The sequence below is a fragment of the Pongo pygmaeus genome, chromosome 16 (genome assembly GCF_028885625.2).
Source record: "Pongo pygmaeus isolate AG05252 chromosome 16, NHGRI_mPonPyg2-v2.0_pri, whole genome shotgun sequence".
NCBI classification, from domain to species: Eukaryota; Metazoa; Chordata; class Mammalia; order Primates; family Hominidae; genus Pongo; species Pongo pygmaeus.
In genome coordinates, this window is record NC_072389.2 from 909,760 (window position 1) to 933,069 (window position 23,310).

General features: G+C 41.3%; 1 pseudogene; it reads right to left on the reverse strand.

Moving 5' to 3' along the window:
• The window catches only part of LOC134738250 (zinc finger protein 717-like), a 48,360-nt pseudogene that overhangs the window by 9,619 nt on the left and 15,431 nt on the right, over nucleotides 1–23,310 (reverse strand).

The following is a 23,310-nucleotide window of genomic DNA, read 5'->3' on the forward strand; positions in this document are numbered from 1 at the left end:
AAGTCTACTCACAAAGGCAAAGAGAACACACACCACTTTAATGGAACTCTGGACAGCACCATGCCTAGACGAATGATCCTGGGCAGTGATGAAAGCTAAAGGCAATATTTAAGGAATTGATTATGCAGTGATTCTGCATTTAAATATTTGACCTAATTTCAAAAATTCTTATGCACCTATCATTTTTACATTACATTACTTCCTCAGTATCCATGAGGACTGATTCCAAGATACTCCCAGATACCAAAATCCACAGATTAGATAACTCTCTTATATAAACTAGTCTCATATTTGCATAAAACTTATGTACATCCTCCTATATACAGTCATGAGCTGCATAATAACATTTCAGTCAATGATGAAACATGTATATCACAATAGTCCCATAAGATGATGATGAAACATACACAGAAACCTGATATTGGCATTGCAGATGAAGTGCAGAAAACTATATTCAATAACGGCTCTGAGCCATCTGGTTACCTATATACCAAAAACATATAAATAAAAATATACATATCATGTAGGTTTTTGTAACACTATGAAGTTCACAAAACAATGAAATTACCTAAAGATGCATTTCTCAGAAAGTAATCCCATTAATAAGCCATGCATGACTGAACTTTAACTCTTTAGATTACATATAATACTGAAGACAATGTAATGCTACATAAATGGCTCTTATACTGTACTGTTTAGGAAATAATGACAAGAAAAATTTCTGTAGATGCTCTGCACAGAGACAACCATCTATTTTTGTGGGAATATTTTCAATCTGAAGTTGGCTGAATCCACAGATGCAAAACCCATGGATACAAAAGGGTAAGTATAATTAAAAGCATATACACTAGCATTTCAAAATTTCCTTTCTATGGGACAAAAAATTGCTGTATCCACCCAGGGTGAACATAGTCACTTCACAAACAGGTGTAAATAAGGAGGTCCAGTAAGGACAGAAAAGTTACATGACCATATTGGCATTTTAACAGCCATCCCTGAGAAAGAGAATGGGAAAGGGCTTAAGGGAAAGCCAGAAGGGAGTAAACAGGAAGACAGATGTGACCACCTACATCAGGACATGGAGTGTAAGAATACACAATAGGGAAGCAGTTCTTAAAAGGAAAAAAATGTAGAAACAGGATTTGGTACCAATTTGCTGTGCAGTGGGTAAAAAGGGGAGTTTTGTTTCCAAGTTATCTGCCATGATCCAGCTAGTTTGGTACTGGTGTTGTGAAGTGAAGTTTGCAAAAAATAAAAGAATATGATAACCAGAAGTGACACAGACTTGACATATCATGTGTGAAACATCTGAGGTTCCATATGTAGGAATGTCCAACTGGCAATTGGGAATATGGCTCCAGTGGTTCAGAAGAGAGATCAAAACTAAAGATAAAGATTTGGAAACTACCAGCATTTCAATGGTACCTGAATCCATCAGAACAAATGAAAATAAGAGAATGAAAGAATAAAAGAAACAACTACAGAATCTACAGAAACACTAACATTTACACAAGAAAAGAAATAGACTGTGAAGACCAAGAAGGAACTTTCTGAGTTTATTCCACGAATAAAGAAAAATTCAATATTCGGAAGTCTACTAATATAATTCATCACGACCATAGTCCTGTGGAAAAAAATCCTTTAACTGTGCATATACGCATTGAGAAAACAGTTTTAGAAACACATTCCAGGTTCCTATTTCTGCATGTAAGAAGCTTGGAAGTAATCAATAATTACTTTACAATAATTTTTAATAACAATCTTCACAACAAATTAATATGACACAACCTTAACAACAAATAAAAAGCCGAACAGACTAAAAAATCAACAATTCTTTCTAGATTTGAAACTCAGGGGAGGACACAGGGCAAACCACTGCCCCCAGGATTGCAGAGACAGAGAAGTGAATATAGGACTTTATGGCTTACAGGAAAACGGACTCACTACTGAAACCAACTTTGGAATCAGTGCTGGAGTAGAAAAACTCAAACTGTAACTGGTGAATGGCTGGAGGATCCGCGTGGACAACTCTAAGTGGTAAAAACTACAAAGAGATAGAGTTATTGTGAGTGAGGGGCACAATACTGTAAAATTGTCTCATGGAGCTTCACCAGGCTCCTGTGACAAATACCTGAAAAAACTCCCCTCCTGCTTCAACCTTTTGGAAGGAAAAAGGAAAACCATTTTGAAATATGCCAGAGCACCCCATCTTAACAAGGCTTGTCCACAGGAGAAACTACTTAACTTCAGCCTAATCTGCTCTAGTATAATCAGAGACTAAATAACGGAGGGAAAGGGAAATATCCCCTTCCACTGCAGCCCATTCTAATCATGTTCCACCTAAGGTGGAAAATTAATTAAACGGAGGAACACTTCTGAGGTTCACAGTATAGACCCAATCATAGCATTCCAGAACACGGCTGCTGGGGTCTGTGTGTTTGTCCCTCACATACGATACCAAAACGCTGCTCCTGAAGTCTGAATGTTTCTCCCTCACATAGGATTCGAGAACACTGCTACGAGGGTCTGAATGTTTGTCCCTCACATAGGATTCCAGAACATTGATGCTGGGGTCTGAATGTTTGCCCTTAACCTAGGATTCCAGAACACTGCTGCTGGGGTCTGAATGTTTGTCCCTCACATAGGATTCCAGAACACTGCTGCTGGGGTCTGAATGTCTGTCCCTCACATAGAATTCCAGAACACTGCTACGAGGGTCAGAATGTTTGACCCTCACATAGGATTCCAGAACACTGCTGCTGGGGAGTGAATGTTTGTACCTCACATAGGAATCCAGATCACTGCTACGAGGTTCTGCATATTTGTCCGTTACATAGGATTCCAGAAGACTGCTGCCATGGTCTGAATGTCCCTCACATAGGATTCCAGAACACTGCTGCTGGGGTCTAAATGTTTGTACCTCACATAGGATTCCAGAACACTGCTGCTGGGTTCTGAATGTCTGTCCCTCACATAGAACTCCAGAACGCTGCTGCAAGGGTCTAAAGGTTTCTCCCTCACATAGGATTCCAGAGCACTGCTGCGAGGGTCTAAATGTCTGTCCCTCACATAGGATTCCAGAACACTGCTACGAGGTTCTGAATGTTTGTCTGTTACATAGAATTCCAGAACACTGCTGCTGTGGTCTGAATGTTAGTCCTTCACATAGGATTCCAGAACACTCCTGCTGTGGTCTGAATGTCTGTTACATATGATTCCAGAACACTGCTGCCATGGTCTGAATATCTGTCCCTCACATAAGATTCCAGAACACTCTTGCTGTGGTCTGTTTGTCCCTCACATAGGATTCCAGAACACTGCTGCCGTGGTCTGAATGTTTGTCCCTCACATAAGATTCCAGAACACTGCTGCTGCGGTCTGAATGTCTGTCCCTCACATAAGATTCCAGAACACTGCTCCTGGGGTCTGAGTGTTTGTCCTTCAAATAGGATTGCAAAACACTAATGCAATGATCTGAATGATTGTCCCTCACATAGGATTCCAGAACACTGCTGCTGGGGTCTGAATGTTTGTCCCTCACATAGCATTCCAGAACACTGCTGCTAGGTTATGAATGTTTTTCCCTCACTTAGAATTCCAGAACACTAATGCAATGATCTGAATGATGGTGCCTCACGTAGGATTCCAGAACACTGCTGCTGGGGTCTGAATGTTTCTCCCTCACATAGGATTCCAGAACACTCCTGCTGTAGTCTGAATGTTTGTCCCTCACATAAGATTCCAGAACACTGCTACGAGGGTCTGAATGTTTGTCCATCACATAGGATTCCAGAACACAGCTGCTGTGGTCTGAAAGTTTTTCCCTCACATACGATTCCAGAACACTGATTCCAGGGTTTGAATGTTTGTACCTCACATAGGATTCCAAAACACTGCTGCTGGGGTCTGAGTGTCTGTCCCACACATAGTATTCCAGAACACTGCTGGGACGGTCTGAATGTTTGTCCATCACATAGGATCCCACAACACTGCTGCTGGCGTCTGAATGTTTGTCCCTCACATAGGATTCCAGAACACGGCCGCTGTAGTCCGGTTTTTTTTTTTCTGTCTTTTAAAAATTACTTTATTAATATTTATTTTTAATTGACATATGATATTGCAAGTTTTTGTAATGTAAAACGTGAGGGACAAACATTCAGACCAATGCAGTAGCGTTCTGGAATCCTATGTGAGGGACAAACATTGAGACTCTCACAGTAGTGTTCTGGAATCCTAACTGAGGGACAAACATTCAGAACCCAGCAGCAGTGTTCTGGAATCCTATGTGAGGGACAAAGTAAGCATACATTGTGAAAAGGTCAAATCTAGCTAATTAACAAATACATCAACTCACATAGTTATCATTTTTCTGGTGAATACACATAACATTAACTTTCTATTTCTCAAGAATGCAATATGTCATCATCAATTACAATCACCTTGCTCTACATCTCCTGAAATTTATTCCTTCTAACTAACTCTAAGTATGTATCCTCTGATTAACATCACCGCAACTCCCCTTTACCCCTAGCTTTGATACCCACCATTGTACTTTGTAATTCTATGAGATCAACTTTTTTACATACCAGTAGGAGTCATGTCATGATATATTTGTCTTTCTGTGCCTGGCTTATTTCACTTAACATGTTGTCCTCCAGGTTCATCCATGTTGTTCAAAAATGACAGCGTTTTCTTTTTTTACTGCCAAATAATATACCAGGTTTTCTTTCTTTTTTTAATATATTTTCCGTATTGAATTTATATATATATATATATTTATTATACTTTAAGTTCTAGGATATATGTGCAAAACGTGCAGGGTTCTTAACATATGTATACATGTGCCATGTTGGTGTGCTGCACCCAGCAACTCGTCATTTACATTAGGTATATCTCCTAATGCTATCCCTCCCCCCTCCCCTCACCCCACAACAGGCCCTGGTGTGTGATGTTCCCCTTTCTGTGTCCATGTGTTCTCATTGTTCAATTCCCACCTATGAGTGAGAACATGCGGTGTTTGGTTTTTTGTCCTTGTGATAGTTTGCTGAGAATGATGGTTTCTAGCTGCATCCATGTCCCTACAAAGGACATGAACTCATCATTTTTTAAGGCTGCATAGTATTCCATGGTGTATATGTGCCACATTCTCTTAATCCAGTCTATCATTGTTGGACATTTGGACATTTCAGTTGGTTCCAAGTCTTTGCTATTGTGAGTAGCACTGCAATAAACATACGTGTGCATGTGTCTTTATAGTAGCATGATTTATATACCATTGGGAATAATTCCAGTAATGGGATGGCTGGGTCAAATGGTATTTCTAGCTCTAGATTCCTGAGGAATCACCACACTGTCTTCCACAATGGTTGAACTACTTTACAATCCCACTAACAGTGTAAAAGTGTTCCTAATTTTTCCACATCCTCTCCAGCACCTGTTGTTTCCTGACTTTTTAATCATAGCCATTCTAACTAGTGTGAGATGATATCTCATTGTGATTTTGATTTGCATTTCTCTGGCCAGTGATGATGACCATTTTTTCATGTGTCTGTTGGCTGCATAAATGTCTTCTTTTGAGAAGTGTCTGTTCATATCCTTTGCCCACTTGTTGATGGGGTTTTTTCTTGTAAATTTGTTTGAGTTCTTTGTAGATTCTGGATATTAGCCTTTTGTCAGATGAGTAGGTTGCAAAAATTTTCTCCCATTCTGTAGGTTGCCTGTTCAATCTGATGTCTTTTGCTGTGCAGAAGGTCTTTAGTTTAATCAGATCTGATTTGACAATTTTGGCTTTTGTTGCCATTGCTTTTGGTGTTTTAGACATGAAGTCCTTGCCCATGCCTATGTCCTGAATGGTATTGCCTAGGTTTTCTTCTAGGGTTTTTATGGTTTTAGGTCTAACATTTAAGTCTTTAATACATCTTGAATTAATTTTTGTGTAAGGTGTAAGGAAGGGATCTGCTTTCAGCTTTCTACATATGGCTAGCCAGTTTTCCCAGCACCATTTGTTAAATAGGGAATCCTTTCCCCATTTCTTTTGTCAGGTTTGTCAAAGATCAGATAGTTGTAGATGTGTGGTATTATTTCTGAGGGTTCTGTTCTGTTCTATTGGTCTATATCTCTGTTTTGGTACCAGTACCATGCTGTTTTGGTTACTGTAGCCTTGTAGTATAGTTTGAAGTCAGGTTGTGTGATGCCTCCAGCTTTGTTCTTTTGGCTTAGGACTGACTTGGCGATGCGGGCTCTTTTTTGGTTCCATATGAACTTTAAAGCAGTTTTTTCCAATTCTGCGAAGAAAATCCTTGGTAGCTTGATGGAGATGGCATTGAATCTATAAATTACCTTGGGCAGTATGGTCATTTTCATGATATTGATTCTTCCTATCCATGAGCATGGAGCATGGAATGTTCTTCCATTTGTTTGTGTCCTCTTTTATTTTGTTGAGCAGTGGTTTCTAGTTCTCCTTGAAGAGCTCCTTCACATCCCTTGTAAGTTGGATTCCTAGGTAATTTATTCTCCTTGAAGCAATTGTGAATGGGAGTTCACTCATGATTTGACTCTCTGTTTGCCTGTTATTGGTGTATAAGAATGCTTGTGATTTTTGCACATTGATTTTGTATCCTGAGACTTTGCTGAAGTTGCTTATCAGCTTAAGGAGATTTTGGGCTGAAATGATGGGGTTTTCTAGATATACAAACATGTCATCTGCAAATAGGGACAATTTGACTTCCAAGAAATAACTAAGATCAGAGCAGAACTGAAGGAAATAGAGACACAAAACACCCTTCAAAAAATCAATGAATCCAGGGGCTGGTTTTTTGAAAATATCAACAAAATTGATAGACCACTAGCAAGACTGATAAGAAAAGAGAGAAGAATCAAATAGATGCAATAAAAAATGATAAAGGGGATAGCACCCCTGATCCCACAGAAATACAAACTACCATCAGAGAATACTGTAAACACCTCTATGCAAATAAACTAGAAAATCTAGAAGAAATGGATAAATCCTCGACACATAAACCTTCCCAAAACTAAACCAGGAAGAAGTTGAATCTCTTAATAGACCAATAACAGGCTCTGAAATTCAGGCAATAATAGCTTACCAACCAAAAAGAGTCCAGGACCAGATGGATTCACAGCCAAATTCTACCAGAGTTACAAGGAGGAACTGGTACCATTCCTTCTGAAACTATTCCAATCAATAGAAAAAGAGGGAATCTTCCCTAACTCATTTTATGAGGCCAGCAGCATCATCCTGATGGCAAAGCCTGGACGAGACATAACAAAAAAGAGAATTTTAGACCAATATCCCTGATAAACATCGATGCAAAAATCCTCAATAAAATACTTGCAAACCCAATCCAGCAGCACATCAAAAAGCTTATCGACCATGATCAGGATGGCTTCATCCCTGGGATGCAAGGCTGGTTCAACATATGCAAATCAATAAATGTAATCCAGCATATAAACAGAATAAAAGACAAAAACCGCATGATTATCTCAATACACACAGAAAAGGCCTTGGACAAAATTCAACAGCCCTTCATACTAAAAAACTCTCAATGAATTAGGTATTGATGAGACTTACCTATAAATAATAAGAGCTATTCATAACAAACGCATAGCCAATATCATACTGAATGGGCAAAAACTGGAAGGATTCCCTTTGAAAACGGGCACAAGACAGGGATGCCCTCTCTCATCACTCCTATTCAACATAGTGTTGGAAGTTCTGGCCAGGGCTATGAGGCAAGAGAAAGCAATAAAGTGGATTCAATTAGGAAAAGAGGAGGTCAAATTGTCCCTCTTTGCAGGGGTCTGTTTGCCCTCACATAAGACATAAGATTCCAAAACACTACTGCTGTGGTCTGAGTGTTTGTCCCTCACATAGGATTCCAGAACACTGCTGCTAGGGTCTGAGTGATTGTCCCTCACATAGGATTCCAAAACACTGCTACGAGGGTCTGAATGGTTTGTCCCCCATATAGGATTCCAGAACACCACAGCGAGGGTCTGAATGTTTGTCCCTCACATAGGATTAGAGAACACTTCTGCTGTGGTCTGAATGTTTGTCCCTCACATAGGATTCCAGAACACTACTGCTGGGTTCTGAATGTTTGTCCCTCTCATAGGATTCCAGAACACTACTGCTGTGGTCTGAATGTTTGTTCCTCATTTAAGATTCCACAACACTGATTCTGTGGTCTAAACGTTTCTCCTTCACATAGGATTCCAGAACACTGCTGCTGGGGTCTGAAAGTTTGTCCCTCACGAAGGATTCCAGAACACTGCTACGAGGGTCTGAATGTTTGTCCCTCACATAGGCTTCCAGACCACTCTTGCTGTGGTCTGAATGTTTTTCCCTCACATAGGATTACAGAACACTGCTAATGTGGTCTGAATGTTTGACCCTCACATAGGATTCCAGAACACTTCTGCTGGGTTCTGAGTGTCTGTCCTTCCCATAGGATTCCAGAACACTGCTACGAGGGTCTGAATGTTTGTACCTCACATAGGACTCAACAACACTCCTGCTGTGGTCTGAATGTTTGTTCCTCAAAAAGGATTCCAGAACACTCCTGCTGTGGTCAGAATGTTTACTACTCACATAGGATTCCAAAATACTGCTGCTGGGTTCTGAGTATTTCCCCTGACTGAGGATTCCAGAACACTGCTACGAGGGTCTTAATGATTGTCCCTCACTAGGACCCCAGAACACTGCTGCTGGAGTCTGAATGTTGGTACCTCACATAGGATTCCAGAATAATCCTGCTGTGGTCTGAATGTTTGTCCCTCACATAGGATTCCAGAACACTGCTGTTGGGTTCTGAGGGTTTGTCCCTCACATAGGACTCCAGAACACTGCTACAAAGGTCTGAATGTTTGCCCCTCACGCAGGATGCCAGAACACTGCTGCTGGGGTCTGAATATTTGTCTCTCACATAGGATTCCAGAACACTGCTACGAGGGTCTGAATGTTTGTCCCTCAAATAGGATTCGAGAACATTCCTGCTGTGGTCTGATTGTTTGTCCCTCACAAAGGATTCCAGAACACTCCTGCTGTGGTCTCAATGTTTGTCCCTCACATAGGATTCCAGAACAATGCTGCTGGGGTCTGAATCATTGTCCCTGACATAGGATTCCAGAACACTGTTACGAGAGTCTGAATGTTTGTCCCTCAAATAGGATTCGAGAACACTCCTGCTGTGGTCTGATTGTTTGTCCCTCACAAAGGATTCCAGAACACTCCTGCTGTGGTCTGAATGTTTGTCCCTCACATAGGATTCCAGAACAATGCTGCTGGGGTCTGAATCGTTGTCCCTGACATAGGATTCCAGAACACTGTTGCGAGGCTGAATGTTTGTTCATCACATAGGAATCCAGAACACTCCTACTGTTGTCTGAAAGTTTGTTCCTCACATAGGATTCCAGAACACTGCTGCAGTGGTCTGAAAATTTCAATCTCACAAAGGATTCCAGGACACCCCTCCTGTGATCTGAATGTTTGTCCCTCACATAGGATTCCCGAACACTGCTACAAGGGTCAGAATGTTTGTCCCTCACATAGGATTCCAGAACACTGCTGCTGGGATCTGAATCTTTGTCCCTCAAACAAGATTCCAGAACACTGCTGGTGTGGTCTGAATGTTTGTTCCTCACAAAGGATTCCAGAACACTCCTGTTGTGGTCTGAATGTTTATTTCTCACATAGGACTCCAGAACAATACTGCTGGGTTCTGAGTGTTTGTCCCTCACATAGGACTCCACAAAACTGCTGCTGTGGCCTGAATGTTTGTTCCTACCATAGGATTCCAGAACAGTGCTATGAGGGTCTGAATATTTGTCCCTCACATAGGATTGCAGAACACTCCTGCTGTGGTCTGAATGTTTCTCCTTCACATAGGATTCCAGAACACTGCTGTTAGGTTCTGTGTGTCTGTCCCTCACATAGGATTCCAGAACACTGCTACAAGGTTCTCAATGTTTGTCCCTCTCATAGGATTCCAGAACACTCCTACGGTGGTCTGATTGTTTCTCCCTCACAAAGGATTCCAGAACACTCCCGCTGTGGTCTGAATGTTTGTCCATCACACAGGATTCCAGAACACTGCTGCTAAGTTCTGAGCGTCTGTCCCTCACATAGGATTCCAGAACAATGCTATGAAGGTCTGAAAGTTTGTCCCTCACATAGGATTCCAGAACACTACTGCTGGGGTTTGAATGTTTGTCCCTCATATACGATTCCAGAACACTGTTACAAGGGTCTGAATGTTTGCTCCTCACACAGGATTCCAGAACACTCCTGCTGTGGTCTGAATGTTTGTCCACACATAGGATTCCGAACAATGCTGTTGGGTTCTGAGAGATTGTCCCTCACATAGGACTCCAGAACACTGCTATGAGGGTCTGAATGTCCCTCACGTAGGATTCCAGAACACTGCTGCTGGGGTCTGAATGTCCCTCAGATAGCATTCCAGAACACTCCTGCTGTGGTCTGAATGTTTGTCCCTCACATAAGATTCCATAACACTCCTGCTATAGTCTGAATGTTTGTCCCTCACATAGGATTCCAGAACACTCATGCTATGGTCTGAATGTTTGTCCCTCACATAGCATTCCAGAACACTACTGCTGTGGACTGAATGTCCCTCACATAGGATTCCAGAACACCGCTTCTGGATTCTGAGTTTTTTTCCCTCACATAGGATTCCAGAACATTCATGCTACGGTCTGAATGTTTGTCCCTCACATAACATTCCAGAACACTGCTGCTGTGGACTGAATGTCCCTCAATTAGGATTCCAGAACACTGCTTCTGGATTCTGAGTTTTTTCCCCTCACATAGGATTCCAGAACACTGCTACGAGGGTATGAATGTTTTTCCCTCACAGAGGATTCGAGAACACTGCTGCTGGGGTCTGAATGTTTGTCCCTCACATAGGATTCGAGAACACTCCTACTGTGGTCTGAATGTTTGTTCTTCACATAGGATTCCAGAACACTCCTGCTGTTGCCTGAATGTCTGACACTCACATAGGACTCCAGAACACTCCTGCTGTGGTTTGAATGTTTGTCCCTCACATAGGATTTCAGAACACTCCTGCTGTGTTCTGAATGTTTGTCCCTCACATAGGATTCCAGAACACTGCTACAAAGGCCTGAATGTTTGTCCTTCACAAGGGATTCCAGAACATTCCTGCTGTGGTCTGAATGTTTGTACCTCACATAGGACTTCAGAACACTTCTGCTGTGTTCTAAATGTTTGTCCCTCACATAGGACTCCAGAACACTCCTGCTGTAGTCTGAATGTTTGTCCCTTACATAGCGTTCAAGAACACTGCTGCTGGAATCTGAATGTTTGTCCCTCACATAGGATTCCAGAACACTCCTACTCTGGTCTGAATGTTTGTCCCTTACATAAGATTGTAGAACAGTGCTGCTGGATTCTGAGCATTTGTCCCTCACATAGGATTCCAGAACACTGCTGCTGGATTCTGAGCATTTGTCCCTCACATAGGATTTCAGAACACCGCTACAAGGGTCTGAATATTTGTCCCTCACATAGGAATCCAGAACACTGCTGCTGGGTTCTGAGTGTTTGTGCCTCACATAGGATTCCAGAAGACTGCTACAAGGGTCTGAATGTTTGTCCATCACATAAGATTCCAGAACACTGCTGCTAGGGTCTGAATGTTTGTCCCTCAGATAGCATTCCAGAACACTCCTGCTGTGGTCTGAATGTCTGTCCCTCACATAGCATTCCAGAACACTGCTGCTGTGGACTGAATGTTTGTCCCTCACATAGGATTCCAGAACACTGCTCTGGGATTCTGAGTTTTTTTCCCTCACATAGGATTCCAGAACACCGCTACAAGGGTATGAATGTTTTTCCCTCACAGAGTATTCCAGAACACTGCTGCTGGGGTCTGAATGTTTCTCCCTCACATTGGATTCCAGAACACTGTTACAAGGGTCTGAATGTTTGTCCCTCACATAGGATTCCAGAACACTCCTACTGTGGTCTGAATGTTTGTTCCTCACATAGGATTCCAGAACACTCCTGCTGTTGTCTGAATGACACTCACATAGGACTCCAGAACACCCCTGCTGTGGTTTGAATGTTTGTCCCTCACATAGGATTTCAGAACACTCCTGCTGTGTTCTGAATGTTTGTCCCTCGCATAGGATTCCAGAACACTGCTACAAGGGTCTGAATGTTTGTCCTTCACAAGGGATTCCAGAACACTCCTGCTGTGGTCTGAATGTTTGTCCCTCACATAGGATTTCAGAACACTCCTGCTGTGTTCTGAATGTTTGTCCTTCACATAGGACTCCAGTACACTCCTGCTGTAGTCTGAATGTTTGTCCCTCATATCGCATTCAAGAACAATGCTGCTGGAGTCTGAATGTTTGTCCCTCACATAGGATTCCAGAACACTCCTGCTGTGGTCTGAAATTTGTCCCTCACATAGGATTCCAGAACATTTCTGCTGTGGTCTAAATGTTTGTCAGTCACATAGGATTCCAGAACACTGAGGCTGTTCTCTGAATGTCCCTGACATAGGATTCCAGAACACTGCTACGAGGGTCTCAATGTTGGTCCCTGACATAGGATTCCAGAACACTGTTACAACACTCTGAATGTTTGTCCCTCACATAGGATTCCAGAACACTCCTGCTGTGGTCTGAATGTTTGTCTCTCACATAAGATTCCTGAACACTGCTACGAAGGTCTGAATGTTTGTCATTCACTTAGGATTCCAGAACACTCCTGCTGTGGTCTGAATGTTTGTCCCTCACATAGGATTCCAGAACACTCCTGCTGTGGTCTGAAAGTTTGTCCCTCACATAGGATTCCAGAACATTTCTGCTGTGGTCTGAATGTTTGTCTGTCACACAGGATTCCAGAACACTGTGGCTGTTGTCTTAATGTCCTTGACATAGAGGAGTCCAGGAAACTGCTACGAGGGTCTGAATGTTTTTCTGTCACATAGCATTCCAGAAAACTGCTGCTGTGGTCTGAATGTTTGTCCCTCACATAGGATTCCAGAACACTGCTACAAGGGTCTGAATGTTTATCCCACACCTAGGATTCCAGAACACTTCTGCTGGTGTCTGAATGTTTGTACCTCACGTAGGATTCCAGAACACTGCTGCTGGGTCTGAATGTCTGTCCCTTACATAGAATTCCAGAACACTGCTGGGAAGGTCTGAATGTTTGTCCCTTACATGGGATTCCAGAACACTGCTTCGAGGCTCTAAATGTCTGTCCCTCACATAAGATTCCAGCACACTGCTACGAGGTTCTGAATGTTTGTCCCTCACATAGGATTACAGAGCACTCCTGCTGTGGTCTGAATATCTGTCCCTCACATAGGATTCCAGAACACTGCTATGAGGGTCTGAATGTCCCTCACATAGGATTCCAGAACACTGCTATGAGGGTCTGAATGTCCCTCACATAGGATTCCAGAACACTCCTGCTATGGTCTGAATGTTTGTCCCTCACATAGGATTCTAGAACATTCACGTTGGGGTCTGAATATTTGCCCTTAAATAGGATTTCAGAACACTGCTCCTGGGGTCTGAATGTTTGCCTTCAAATAGGATTCAAGAACACTCCTGCTGTGGTCTGAAAGTTTGTCCCTCACATAGGATTGCAGATCTCTCGTGCTGTGGTCTGAAAGTTTGTCCCTCACATAGGATTCCAGAACACTTCTGCTGGTGTCTGAATGTCTGTCCATCACATAGGATTCCAGAACACTTCTGCTGGTGTTTGAATGTCTGTTCCTCACATAGAATTCCAGAACACTGCTGCGAGTGCCTGAATGTTTGTCCTTCAGATGGGATTCCAGAACACTGCTGCGAGGGTCTAAATGTCTGTCCCTCACTTAACATTCCAGCACACTGCTACGAGGTTCTGAATGTTTGTCCCTCACACAGGATTACAGAGCACTCCTGCTGTGGTCTGAATGTCTGTCCCTCACATAGGATTCCTGAAGACTGCTACGAGGGTCTGAATGTTTGTCCTTCACATAGGACTCCAGAACACTACTGCTGTGGTCTGAATGTTTGTCCCTCACATAGGATTCCAGAACACTGCTAAGAGGGTCTGAATGTCTGTCCTTCACATAGGATTCCAGAACACTGCTGCTGGGCTCTCAATGTGTGTCCCTCACATAGGATTCCAGAACACTCCTGCTGTGGGCTGAATGTCCCTCACATAGGATTCCTGAACACTGCTACGAGGGTCTGAATAACACTCCTGCTGTGGGCTGAATTGTCCCTCACATAGGATTCCTGAACACTGCTACGAGGGTCTGAATGTTTGTCCCTCACATAGGATTCCAGAACACTCCTGCTAGGGTCTGAATGTTTGTCCCTCACATAGGATTCCAGAACACTCCTGCTGGGGTCTGAATGTTTGTCCCTCACATAGGATTCCAGAACACTGCTGCTGTGGTCTGATAGTTTGTTGCTCACATAGGATTCCAGAACACTGTTGCTGCCTTCTGCGTCTTTGTCCCTCACACAGGATTCCAGAACACTGCTACGAGGGTCTGAATGTTTGTCCCTCACATAAAATTCCACAACACTACTGCTGGGGTCTGAATGTTTGTCCCTCACATAGGATTCCAGAACATGGGTATGAGGGTCTGAATGTTTTTCCCTCACACAGGATTCTAGAACACTCCAGCTGGGGTCTGAGTGTTTGTCCCTCACATAAGATTCCTGAACACTGCTGCTGCCACTAGAGTTGTTGCGAGTGTCTGAATGTTTGACCTTCACCAAACACCAAATGTCCTGGCACTTTAGTCTTAGACTTTCCAGCCTCCAGATCTGTGAGCAATATTATCTGTTGTTTATGAATTACTCAGTCTAAAGTATTTTATTACAGCAGCCTAAAGAGACTAAGAGAGCATCACCTGCCCTGACACCTCATCACCACATTACTGAAGCTATATTAACAGCAGTCACTTTTAGTGGGTACTTCATGCCTGGGAATAAAGGGGAAAAAATTACAAGGCATACTAAGAGGCAAAAAAAGAAAAAAAAATACAATTTGTAGCAACAGAGCAAGCTTCAGAAGCAGACAAAGCTATGATTTTGGAATTTTTTTTTTAACCACTGGAGAATATGCTAAGGTCTCTAATGAATGAAGTAGACAGCATTCAAGTGTAGATGGGTAATGCAATCAGAAAGACAGACATCGTAAGAACCATCAACATAATGTAGTGAAAAAATGTGGTAAATAACTGAAGAATACCTCTGATGGCTTATTAGTAGACTAGACTCAGCTGAGTAAAGAATCTCTGGGCTTGAGGATTTATCAACAGAAACTTCGAAAACTAAAAAAGAAAAGAAACACTGAAAAGAACAGAAGATGATATCTAAGACTGTGGGACAACTACAAAAGGTGAATCAGAGTAATAAGAATACCAGGAGGAGAAGAAATAGAAGAAAGATCTGCAACAACCATGTCTGAGAACTTCCAGTATTAATGTCAGACACCAAACCAAAGATCCAGGAAGCTCCAAGAACACCAGGCAGGATAAATGCCAACAACCTACACTTGGACGTATAATTTTCAAACTATATGAAATAAAAGATAAAGGAAAACTCTGAAAGAAACCAGAGGTGGGGCAGAAAACACCTTACCTACAGAGACACAAAGATAAGAACTGCATTCAACATTGCAGAAACTGTGAAAGCAAGAAGACAGTGAAATGAAAAATTCAAAATGTTGACAGAAAAAAACCCACCAACCTAAGTTTCTGTACCCACTGAAACCACCCTTCAAAAGTGAAAGAGAATTAAGGCCTTCCTCAGAAAAATAAAAATTCAAGAAATTTGTTGCCAGGAAACCTGTCTTGCAAGAAATGTTAAATGAAATTCTTTAGAGGGAAACAAAAGATATATCACCGAAACCTGGATCAACTTTTTTTTTAAAAGAGCATTAAAGAAAGAATTGTGGTACAATAAAAACTTATGTATTTATTCTTAATTGATCTGACCAAGAAGTTTATAGATAATAATAAATACACACAGATAAATTATGTATGCTTATACACAAGTGAAGTGAGTAACACTAATACAAGGAATGGAATGGAAGATGGGAGGGAGGAATTGTGGTACAATAAAAACATGAATTTATTCATAATTGATCTGATCAATAAGTTTGTAGATAATAATAAATACACACAGATAGATTATATATGCTTATACACAAGTGAAATAAGGAATAATAATACAAGGAGTGGAATGGAAGGAAGGGAGGGAGAAATCAGGTGTTTTCTTTGTTAAGTAGGTAGTCACCCATGAAGTGGGATAGTGTTATCTGAAAGTGGACTTGAATTGGTTGTAAATGTATATTGAGGAATTAGGTGTTTTCTTTGTTAAGTAAGTAGTCTTATTTGTGGGATAGTGGGATAGCGTTATTTGGAAGTGGACTTGAATTGGTTGTAAATGTATATTGCAAATTCTATGGCAACTAGTTAAAAAAAGTTTTAAAAAAAGAAGTACATGCTAAGAAAGACAATGAAAATGTAGTCATCTAAAATCATCAATGAAAACTGCAAAGGGCAGAAAAAGAGTGGTAGACAAAAGAATGAAGACTAAGAAGAATGAATAGAAAACAGTAACAAATATAGTAGATATTAATCCAATGATATCAATAATCACTTTGGATGTTAATGGTATAAATGTACCAATTCAAAGACAGAGATTGTTAGAGTCTATCAAAAGACAGACACATCTAGTTTCACTGCACTTTGCTTTATTGTGTTTTGTGACCATGTTTTTTACACATTGAAGGTTTGTGGCCACCCTGCAATAAGCAGGTCTCACTGGCACCATTTTTCCTACAGCATGTGCTCACTTCACGTCTCTGTGTCACATTTTGGTCATTCTCACAGTATTTTAAGCCTTTTATTATTGAACCTGTTATGGTGATCTGTAATCAGTGATCTTTAATGCTACTATTGCCATTGTTTTGGGAACCACAAATCACACCCGGATAAGACAGCAAACAATTGACAAATGCATGTGTTCTGACTACCACACCAACGGGTCATTTCTCTTTCTCTCTTTTTCTCAGGCTTCTTTTTATTAATATTAAAATGTGGTCAATTAATAACCCTACAATAGCCTCTATGTGTTCAAGTGAAAGAAGAGTTGCATGTCTGTCACTTTAAACCAAAAGGAAGAAATAATTAAGCTTAGTGAGGAAGGCATGCTGTAAGCAAGACAGGCCAGTAGCTAGGCCTCATGCAACAAACACTTAGCCAAGTCGTGAATGCAAAGGAAGTGTTCTTGAAAGAAATTTAAAGTACTACTCCAGTGAATACGAGTGATAAAAAGCTAAACAATCTTGCTGCCATTATGAAGAAAGTTTAATTGGTCTAGATAGAAGATTAAAAAAAAAATCCATTAAGCCTAAGCCTAACTCTCTTTTTTCTTTTTTTTTTTTTTTTGAGATGGAGTTTCGTTCTTGCCCAAGCTGGAGTGCAATGGCGTGATCTCGGCTCATCGCAACCTCTGCCTCCCAAGCAACCTCTGCCTACCAAATTCAAGCCATTCTCCTGCCTCAGCCTCCCGAGTAGCTGGGATTACAGGCATGCGCCACCACGCCTGGCTAATTTTTTGTATTTTTAGTAGAGATGGGGTTTCTCCACGTTGGTCAGACTGGTGTCGAACTCCCAACCTCAGGTGATCTGCCTGCCTCGGCCTCCCAAAATGCTGGGATTACAGGCATGACAGCCACTGCACCCGGCCTCTCTTCAATTCTATGAAGGCTCAGAGAGGTGAGGCAGCTGCAGAAGAAAAGTCTGAAGCTAGAAGAGCTTGTTTCATGAGATTTAGGGGAAAAAGTCATCTCCATAACATAAAAGTGCAAGATAAAGCAGCAAGTACTGATGGAAAAGCTGCAGAAAGCTATCTAGAAGATAACTGATTAAGATGGCTACACTAAACAGATTTGCAATGGAGAAAAAACAGCCTTCTATTAGAAGGAGATGCCATCTAGGATGTTCCCAGCTAGAGAGGAGTTGATGCCTGGCTTTAAGGCTTCAAATGACATGCTGACTCTTTTGTTAAGGGCTAATGCAGCTGGTGATGTTAACTTGAAACCAATGATGATTTACTATTCTGAAAATCTGAGGGCCCTGAAGAATTATGATAAAACAGCTCTGCCTGTACTCTACAAATGGGAACAAAGCCTGGATGACAGACTATCTGTTTACAAATATGGTTTACTAAATATTTTAAGCCCACTGTTGACACCTACTGCTCAAGAAATAAGATTCCTTTCAAAGTATTACCACTCACTGCCAATGTTCCTGGTACTCAAGGGCTTTCACAGAGATGTATAAAGATCTGAATATTGTTTTCATGCCTACTAACCCAACATTCATTCTGCTGCCCTTGGATCAAAGAATAATTTCAACTTTCAAGTCTTATCACTTAAAAAATTTGTATTTCATAAAGCTATAGTTTCTCTAGAAAGTGATTCCTTTGATGGATCTGGGCAAAATAATTAAAAACCCACTGGAAAGGATTCACCATTCTAGATGCCATTGAGAACATTCATGATTTAAAAAAGAATCAAAATAGCAACATTAGGAGAAGTTGGGGCCGGGCGTGGTGGCTCACACCTGTAATCCCAGCACTTTGGGAGGCCAAGGCGGGTGGATGACGAGGTCAGGAATTTGAGACCAGCCTGGCCAACATAGTGAAACCGTGTCTCTACTAAAAACACACAAAAAATTAGCTGGGTCTGGTGGGGGTGCCTATAATCCCAAATACTTGGGAGGCTGAGGCAGGAGAATTGCTTGAACCAAGGAGGCGGAGGTTGCAGTGAGCTGAGATCATGTCACTGCACTCCAGCCCAGGCAAGACTCCATCTCAAAAAAAAAAAAGAGAAGTTGGGAAGATTATTCCAACTCTCACAGATGACACTGAGGGTTCACGACTTCTGTGGAGGAAGTAACTGCAGATATAGTGGAAATAACAAGAGCACTAGAATCAGAGACAGAGCCTGAAGATGTGGCGAGACTGCAGCAGCCTCCGGAGAAAACATGAGTGGATGAGTTGCTTCCACGGATGAGCAAAGAAAGTGGTTTCTTGAGATGAAATCTACTCGTGGTGAAGATAGTGTAAACATTGTTGAGATGACAACAGATTTAGAATAAACTTAGTTGGTACAGCAGAAGGAGGGCTTGACAGAATTGAACCCAGTGATTTACAATAATACATAAACTTAGTTGGTACAGCAGTACGAAGGTTTGACAAAATTGAATCCAATTCTGAAAGTTCTACTGTGGGTAAAAAGCTATCAAACAACGTCGTATGCTACAGATAATTCTTTTGTGAAAGGAAGAGTCAATTGACACAGCAAAACTTCAATGTTTTCTTATTTTAAGAAATTGCCACAGCCACCCCAACCCTCAGCAACCACTATCTTACATTAGGGCAAGACCCTCCATCAGCAAGAAGACTGCAACTTGGCCAGGTGCAGTGGCTCACACCTGTCATCCCAACACTTTGGGAGGCCAAGGTGGGTGGACTGCTTGAGCCCAGGATGTCGAGGCAACATGGCAAAACCCCATCTCTACAAAAAAAAAAAAATACAAAAATTAGCTGGACATGGTGTCATGCACCTGTAGTCCCAGCTAGTCAGGCGTCTGAGGTCGGGGTTTGATTGAGCAGGAGGTTGAGGCTGCAATTACTCCAGCCTGAGCCACAGAGTAAAACCCTATCACACACATAAAAAAAGATTGCAGCTTGCTGAAGGCTCAGATGGCTGTTAGCACTTGTTAACAATAAGGTATCTGTAAATTAAGGTGTGTACACTTTGTGGACATATGCTATTGTACACTTTATACAGCACAGTATAAACATACTTTTACATGAACTGGGAAACCAAAAGAAATTGTATAACTCACTTTATTGCAGTGGTCTGGAACCAAACCCACATCATATATCTCTGATGCATGGCCGTCCTGTATTGTACACTTAAAAAAAAACTTAAAGAGGGTATATTTTAGGTGAAATAGTCATCTCATTTTTTTTTTTTTTTTTTTTTTTGAGATGGAGTTTCGTTCTGTTGCCCAGGCTGGAGTGCAGTGATGCGATCTCGGCTCACTGCAAGCTCCGCCTCCCAGGTTAGCACCATTCTCCTGCCTCAGCCTCCCGAGTAGCTGGGACTACAGGGGCCCGCCATCATGCCCGGCTAATTTTCTGTATTTTTAGTAGAAACGGGGTTTCACTGTGTTAGCTAGGATGGTTTCGATCTCCTGACCTCGTGATCCACCCGCCTCGGCCTCCCAAAGTGCTGGGATTACAGGCATGAGCCACCATTCCCGGTCTCATTTTTTAAAAAGAGTGAGAATGAGAAATATTTGGGGAGTGATGGTCATGTTTATGACATTATTTATTTTGATGAGTCCTTGGGCGAATACTTACCTCTAAACTCATTAAGATGTATATATTCAGTGTCACACGCCTGTAATCCCAGTACTTTGGGAAGCCGAGGCAGGCAGATCATCTGAGGTCAGGAGTTCGAGACCAGCCTGGCCAACATGGTGAAACCCTGTCTGGTCTCAAACTCCTGGCCTCATGTGATCTGCCCACCTCAGCCTCCCAAAGTGCTGGGATTACAGGCGTAAGCCATTGCACCCGGCAATTTTTAAATATATATAATTAAAAATTAATAAAAAACAGGTATTTGCAAGTTTCCGTTTTGGTACATATTTATTTATCTTTATGTCAGGCTGCTATGTCAATACACTTAGGAGATCATAGTTTCTAAATTGAAATACATATAAATATGTCTAAAGTTTTTTCTTTCTTCTTTTTCAGATGGAGTCTTGCTCTGTCACCCAGGCTGGAGTGCAGTGGTGCAATCTCAGCTCACTGCAACCTCCGCTTCCCAGATTCAAGTGATTCTCCTGCCTCAGCCTCCAGAGTAGCTGGGATTACAGGCACCCACCACCACACCCAGCTAACTTTTATATATTTTTTTTCTATTTTCAGTAAAGACAGGGTTTCACCATGTTGGCCATGCTGGTCTCCAACTCCTGACCTCAGACGATCCACCCACCTCAGCCTCCCACAGTGCTGGGATTACAGGTGTGAGCCAATGTGCCTGGCCTGGAATTTTTTTCTAAAGTTTACATTTCTGAGTTAAGAAAGCTTAAAATATTATAAAAACAGAAGCACAATTCATTACGTGTTTCACTAATCACCTTTATTAAAAACAATGCAATTATATTACAATAAGACAAAAAAATGTTTAAGCAAATGAAAACAAAACCATGACATACCCAAACTCAGGAGGAGGCAACAAAGGCAGTGCTAAAGGGAAGCTTACAGCTGCAGATGCTTAAATTAAAAAGAAGAAAGATCACAAACCCATGCTAAAGGGAAGCTTACAGCTGCAGATGCTTAAATTAAAAACAAGAAAGATCTCAAACCCATGCTAAAGGGAAGCTTATAGCTGTAGGTGCTTAAATTAAAAAGAAGAAAGGTCTCAAATCAATACCCTAACATTACACCTGAAGTGAAAAAAGCTAATGACGAATCAAGCAAAAGGAAGAAAATAACAGATTAGAGCAGAGATTAGCAGAATAAGACCAGAAAAAAAAAGGAAAAAAAAAACCACAATGAGTTTGTTTTTTTTAGAGATCAATAAAAATTTTAAAACTCACAGCTGTATTAAGAAAAAAAGAGAAATCTCAAATACTAAAATCATAAATAAAAGAGGTGACAGTACAACAGATGCCACAGAAATGAAAAAGATTACAAGAGACTAATGTGAGCAACCATATGCCACAAAACTGGGCAACCTAGAATAAATTTATAAATTCCTAGAAACACAAACCACTATACTGCATCACGGAGAAATAAAAAATCCAAAGAGACCTGTAACTAGTAAGAAGATTCAACCAGTAATCAAAAACCCCCCAAAAAAGAAAATTCCAGGTCCAGATAACTTCACTGGAGAATTTTACCAAACATTTCAAGAAAAATTAATGCCAATCCTCTGCAAAATATTCCAAAAATGTTCAAAAACCAGGAGGGGACATTCCAATCTATTCTATCAGGTCAACATTTATCTGGTTCCAGAGCCAGATGAACACCTTTCATAATAAAAACACTCAAAGAATTAGTAATAGATGGAAACTCCACAGTAAATAAAGATCGTACATGAAAAGCTCACAGCTAACATCATACTCAGTGGTGAAAAACTAAAAACTTTTCCTCTAGGATCAGGAACAAGATAGCAACATCTCCTCCTGCCACTTCTATTCACCACAGTACTGGAATTTCTACCCAGAATAATTAGGCAACAGAAAGAAATAAAAAGCATGCAAATTGGAAAGGAAGAAGTACAAAATTTTGTTCACAGACAACAGGATGTAATGTGTAAAAATCCTGAAATTCCACAAAATATTGGTAGAATAATGAAATTCAACAAAGTTTCAGGATACAGTAACACACACAAGTCAGTTGCATTTCTATAAACTAACAATGAACAATGTGCAAATAAAATTTTAAAAAGAGAGGCCAGGTACGGTGGCTCACGCTTGTAATCCCAGCACTTTGGGAGGCCAAGGCGGGTGGACCACCTGAGGTCAGGAGTTTGTGACCAGCTGGGCCGACCCTATCTCTAATATAAATAGTAAAACTCTGTCTCTATTAAAAATACAAAAATTAGTTGGGTGTAGTGGCAGAAACCTGTAGTCCCAGCTACTTGGGAGGCTGAGGCAGGAGAATTGCTTGAACTTGTAAGGTGGAGGTTGCAGTCAGCTGAGATTGTGCCACTGCACTCCAGCCTAGGAAACAGAGTAAGACGCCATCTCAAAAAAAAAGAAAGAAAGGAAAGAAAGAGAAAGAGAAAGAAAAGAAAAAAAAAAAGAAAGGAAAACAAAGGAAAGAAATTTTTAAAAAGAATGACATTTGGCCAGATGCAGTGGCTCATGCCTGCAATCCCAGCACTTTGGGAGGCCAAGGCGGGAAGATCACCTGAGGTCACAAGTTCAAGACTAGCCGGGTCAACATGGAGAAACCCTGTCTCTACTAAAAATAGCAAAAAATTAGCTGGGCGCGGTGGCACGCACCTGTGATCCCAGCTACTTGAGAGGCTGAGGTTGGAGAATCGCTTGAATAAGGAAGGCGGAGGTTGCAGTGAGCTGAGACAGTGCCACTGCACTCCAGCCTGGGAGACAGAGCAAGACTCCAACTCAAAAAAAAAAAAAAAAAAGAATTACATTTACAACAGCATTTTAAAAATTAGAAATAAGCTTAACC